We start from the raw sequence: 6,212 nt of genomic DNA, 5'->3' as shown, positions 1-6,212 counted from the left end.
CATTTCAGTCATGCTGTATTAGCTTTTGTTCAGCAGAATCTTATCATTTGCCCCATGCAGCTTTTACTTAATTAAATCATATTTTTCTTAAGTGTTCACTGAATGCCATCACACTTAATGTCCTCAAAATGATCACTGCAGAAAATGAAGCGCACATGCTGGATATGTATTTGAGCTCCTAAATAAACTCGTCAATGAAATGAGTTAGAGAGAAACAGTAAGTGAAGATTCAATACATGCAGTCTTCTTATGTGATCCATTAGCAGAGGCCTTCTTATAATTTATTTAAGAAGTTTAGGGTGTGACATGAAGCAATTAAAAACGTGATCTAATCTATACAAATCTAAGTAAAGTGCTATGTTCCGTAAGATCCCTGACAAGCATTTAATTTTGACATACACTTCAGTCAGCCCTCTTTTTATTGATATTCTCACAGACGTCAAGGGAATGAGAACTGCACCACGAGTGACCCTCATAAATCCTATTTAACAGGGTGGGGTACCTCCATCCTACATGCAAAATGCAGCCCCCCAGGCTTCCTTATCTGACCCTCTAGAGTTTAGACTCTCCCCAGATCACACCAATCTGTATCACACATTTGTAACCACAACAGTCCTGATGATATCTCAGTTGTTCAGTTGGGGAATTGAAACAGAAAGTGTAACTTACACTGCATGGAGCCAACCGAGTAGTTTATGGCACAGTAGTGACTTAAATACCTATGTCTCAAGGTCAGACTGAACCTTCCGCCTGCAAAACTACGATGGAGCTCTGGCTAACAACCATCAAGAAGAGACCTTTTCCTCAGTTCTTTTGAACACAGCCGGCTTTCAGGCAGCTGCCTTATACATGCCGGCATAGCAAACTGTTTGGTAATGGAACAGAAATTGCTGCATTTCATGCTAACCCCAGCAGGATTTTACCATGTACAGTCATGCCTCGGGTTACAGACGTTTTGGGTTGGTTGATTTCAGGTTGTGTACTGCGCCGAACCTAGAAGTACTGGAACTGGTTACTTCTGGGTTTCGGCACTTGCACATGCGCAGAAGCACCGAATCGCGACTTGAGCAAGCGCGCATGTGGTGCTGCGGGTTGCAAACTTGCTTCCCGCACGGATCACATTCGCAACCCGAGTGTCCACTGTAGTATCATTGTGTGTTTTCTGAACTAAACACACAGACTTGTGCCGAAGTCAAATTAGCATCCTGATCCTCAGCCTCTGGCATGGATGTCAGCTCCATTGGAGTGAATGGGGACTGAACAGTGCAATCCGACCCATGTCTGCTCAGAAGGAAGACCCACTGAGTTTAATGGGTCTTCCTCCCGGGTAAGTGTGCAGGTTTTTGTAGGATCAGGAGGGTATGAAAACCTACTTTGTGAAGTTGAGAGATTGTGCATTGTGAGATTACAAAGTATGGCCCCCTTGAATTTTTAATCCTCAGATTCAATGGCCAAGCAAGCTGAGACATAGGAGATCTGAGACTGAATCACCCAATAGTTATTTCACTGTTTAAAAGCAGCTGCAGCCTCATATTGGGTTGGGGCTTCACCACTGAGGGAAAGAGGAGTTAAACCTTTTCCCTTGCATGCTCTTTCCAGTAAAAAATCCTCCTCTCTCCTGTGACACAAACACTTCTTGTAGGAGAGGAGAAAAGACAAGTGCAGTGCAGACATCTGTCCCCCCTCCCTGCAAAAACAGGACTATTAGACACCCTCCATGGGCTGCTTTTATGTTTCAAAAAAGATACCAGGAGATCTGATCAGGGCAACTATGCGTTTGCAGTGAAACTTATACAAATTTGGTGTAGCACTTTAAATCTGTCAGATGGAAATCCCAAGGTACTTCTCATGCTGTCACCCCTCTGCATAAAGGAAGATGAGACACAGGAACCTGTTTTCTTTCAACAGCCATGAGTAAGCTATGATAGGGGCAATGACACCGTGCATTAAAAAAATAAATGCCAGTGACATCTTGGCTGCAATATTGAGAGGAAACATGTATGATATCACTTGCATTTAGAAATACAAAAGATAAATAAATTTATTCATGAGAGTCCACTCGTGACTGTTTATCCCTGTAAATAGCATTTTCTGGAAGTAGCAGTAAGTTCACTATTCATTTGGAGTCAGCAATTGCTTTCATAGCTATACACATAACTGGAGTGCACTCAGCATAATGCAATACATATTAAATGCACTTTTAAAGGATTGGCCTGATGATAAGTTGCATAATATTAAAATAGGCTCCCTCAAAACACTTTACATTGCACTTGGCTAAAACGAGGTAGCATGCAGAATGTGTAACAAGGATCGTGAATGGTTTTTAATGTAGAATGAGACACAACAACTGGAGACTCTAGGGTCAAATCCAGATGGCAATCCATGGTGAGGTATATGACCACACAGAGAAGCAGCCTTCCACATGCACAGCCTATGCAGATGCACATCTGGAGATACACTCCATTTGCCTTATGAAGGTTGTCTGCACCCAGACTAGTGATGGGCCCAGAAGTAGCCCCATTATGATGTCAAGGCAGAAATGCTGCTCCTGGCAACTTTGATGCAGTGGCATTTGGCATACTTGAAGAGTATGAGGCCACCCAGCACAGAAGAACTGCCAGCTTTAGGGTCAAAGCCATAACACTCGTATTTCTGTCTATCTTGTTTGGACTGAATTTCAGTTTGTTTTCTTTCATCCAGTCGCTGTTTAGTCAAAAGCTTCTACCATGCTCCCTGACCAGGAGAAATGGAAGTTGTTGTGGTTGTTGTTGTTGTTGTTAGCATAATTTAGCCCTAAACATTTCCCCCCTCCTCAATTCAAATGTTGAAAAGGCATGTGGGATTTAGCCCAGGGATGAGGACAACTGTCCCACCAGTACTAATCAAGAACTTTCTTCACAGGTAGAAGCAGAACTACTGAAAAGTAGTGCCTCCAGCTCCACATTTACCCAGGTGATTAAGATAAATGTCATGGTTAATGGCATCAAAAGCCACTCAGAGATCAAGAAGAATCAGCAGGGTTACACTCCCTCCACAATTTCTCAGTGTAGGACATCCACAGCAGTCCAACAGACATGGGACTGTTGTTTGGGATGGAGTAGAGAGAGATTACGCTACCCAGCAGTTTCTCCACTATACAAGCGGCACCTTAAGAGAAGATAACTGGATTTAGATCCCACATGGCAAATGAATTGCTATATATTTATCACATCAAATATATGTCTACCTAAGTAGGAAACAGCCATCTGACACACTCCCATTCCACCACGGACAGTGGGCTAATCGAGAAGTACGACAGATCCAGATTAGTCCCTCAAGCATTTTGTGAACACAAGCCTCACTGAAATGAACGGGGGTTGTGCCAGCAAACCTGTTTTGAGAACGAGACAATCTTTTTGGCTTAGCTTTTTAGGAAAGCTTGGGTCTTTCTTGGCACATTTATGCCTGTTTGTTCCATCCTGAGGCCACTGCATCCAGGCCAGGATTATCCCATGGCCTGGAAACTGGCGAATAGCCGTTCTGCTTTGGAACATGATCAAAGGCCTTCCAAGCTTCCCTTCATTTTCTTTCTTCTCTCACTGAAAAACAAAACTTAGATCAAAACTTAGCAAGCAATAGCCTTTTCACTTAAGACATACAGATGCCAGCTTCCTATACACAGTCTAGGCAGGTAGGGTCCGTTCCCCCTGTGGCCAGGAAGCCATATAGTTTGTGTCAGCTACATGGACCAACATCAAACAAGTCTAGTCTGAAGTGATATGTGGGGAATCGGCTCTCTCCATTCCCCAAATGAGAACAGTTTGGACATGCCCTTATCAAATCCTATCAGCAATCATTTGTGAAGAGGGAAAAATGGTTCCAGGTAAAATGCAACTCCAAAGATTGCTCTAAGGATGGTGAGAAAGAAAACTTAAGTACACGGTGACTTTCATTGGTGCCAAGGGAATGCAGAGACATGGACATATTTCTTTTCCTTTAACAGCTTTTTTTAAAAGCCAGATGCCTACTGGCAGCGACCAGCTGACAGAGCTTATCAGCTTGCAGACCAGAGATAGGACAAGCAGTAACAATATCCACAACGATACATCTGCAGAATCTGTCAAACGCTGTTTCTTGATTTGGAGAGACTATCTGTAAATGGCTCTTTGTACGACCAATATTTTTAAAATCCTGGCATGCTAATATCCTGCTCCTTTTCTCAGATGCACTTAAAACTAACCTTGGTTCACATTCAGCCCCCAGCCCACCGACTGACTGCAAGAAAGTTTCCTCCAATATGACTCATGGTTTGAATTTTTGCTTGATATTTGTGGCTGAATGCATTCTAAAGCTGGCCAGTTATGCTGTGTAGGGGTCGCCAACCCTTTTGGGCTTGTGGGTACATTTGCAAACCGGATAAACTGTTGTGGGCACTACACACTCCCCTGAAGCCAAACACACATCACAGCCTATTCTGTTATCTACAGCAGTATGATTCTTTCAAGCAGAACTTTCAAGCAGTGAGGAGAGGGTGAAGTAACCTTGTGGGCACCAGGAAAGTCCTCTGTGGACGCATATGATCCATGGGTACCATGTTGCCAACCTCAATATATATATGAAAGCTCCTTTTTAGCAGTGCACTTAATGTTTAACAAGGGAATTCTTAAACTGAGGTCCCCCTTGAGCAACCCCTGATGACACTGCCCCTCATCTGATCTAAGTCTGAAACTTAACACCCCCAAGTGACTTGAAGAAGGCAGATATTTTTCAGAATCTCCAGGCAAAAGTAGCTTGTCATGCAGGGTTGAGAAAATCTGGTTCTGCTTTGATTCCTTCTTCTGCCCATGAGCCCTGTCCTCGTGTTCTACTGTGCATCTAGCTAACATAAGCCTCAACAAAGCAGGGTAAAATAAATCATGACTGTCTCCTGACTGGTGATGGAGTTTGGAATATTTCCTTCCTAAAAGCTGCTTAACATTCTAGTGTGTGAATGGATCTAACACTTTGGAAAAGCTTTAATTAGCTGCACCTGGTTCCTTTTCTGAGCTGTTGTCTATTCTGTCCCTGTGAGCCTCCACCTGTTTATTTTCGGGACCTTTATCCCTTCACCTGTTTGCTTCAGCATATGTTCTGTCTTGAAGGTTGCCTTTTGATGGCTTGCCATGGACTGTTTTCCTTGTAAACCAGAGTTCTGCTTTTCTCTTACGCCCATGAGTCTCATCCTGATCCTGCCAAGGACTGCTGGGTCTGGACCAGGTTCACAGCCGAGTTGACTAACTTCTTACAATGTAATCCCATGGCAGGAGGCCCGATTCTACTGACTTCTGAAGATACACAGAGTGTTCCTATTTCATTTATGAATCACTTCCCATGAAACATCTAGAAGTGGTTTAGCTATGAAAACATCAACAATAAAAACATTTAAAAAACACCAAAAACTGTTTCAGATCCAATACAGAGGCGAGGATAAAAATAGCAAGGTGGAGTCTAATGTCCATTAATTCCAGAGGTGGTCAACCTGCAGCTTTTGAGGTTCACATGAGGTCCTTGACCTAATATCAAAAGCCACCGGCAAGCGATTAGTTCAGAGTTCTGGCAAGTATGAACTGTCCCTCCTATGAGAAAGAGAGGGAGGGAGGGATGGTCCAACCTACCTTCTGCTCTGGCTCTGCCCATTGTTGGCTTCCGTTTCCCCTTCCTATCGCCACCACATGGCCCCCTGAGAAATAAGCCTCAGGGGACTGCAGCTCTCAACAGAACAAAGGTTCCCACTCTGGCTTTATTCAACTGTGTGATCAGCTCACACACCCTTTGATAAAGTGAATAGCATTGCTCGTATTTTAGGAGGGAAGGAGCCATTGAGTTCAATAGCTGCTGAGCTCTTAATACTTCAGAGGTCCTTTGCTACCTTCTTTTTTTTATTCCACCTGCTGTTTTTTTCTTTTTAATTCAGAAAACCCACCATTTTCCAGTTCTGTGAATCTGTATTTAAGTCATCACTCCATCATTGTCAATTTTCTTTTACAAGATCCTGCTTCACAAAGCACTGCAGCAGAAGCACTATGATTTCCGGAAAGCAAAGGTTGATGTGCGTTACTGAACAAAAGTAAGCTGCCCTGTGTGCTTTGAACTATACGGAATATAAAAAGGCAGTTAAGGAACAACTGATTTCGTGTTAAGCCTTGAGGATGTAACTGATTCACCAGCCGAATCTCCTGTGGTGTATCTCCTAG

At 43.3% G+C, this 6,212-nt stretch overlaps 1 long non-coding RNA gene across 1 annotated transcript; it reads left to right on the top strand.

Annotated features, from left to right (window-relative positions):
- Nucleotides 1-2,580: 2,580 nt before the first annotated feature.
- On the top strand, nt 2,581-5,968 carry LOC310851216. Its single transcript, XR_014567621.1, has 3 exons — nt 2,581-2,646; nt 2,902-5,522; nt 5,563-5,968. It is a non-coding gene; the product is annotated as an uncharacterized lncRNA (long non-coding RNA).
- Nucleotides 5,969-6,212: the final 244 nt, after the last annotated feature.

This window comes from Podarcis gaigeae (genome assembly GCF_964106915.1).
Source record: "Podarcis gaigeae genome assembly, chromosome: 1".
Taxonomy (NCBI): Eukaryota; Metazoa; Chordata; class Lepidosauria; order Squamata; family Lacertidae; genus Podarcis; species Podarcis gaigeae.
This window is presented reverse-complemented; position numbering and strand designations above follow the sequence as displayed.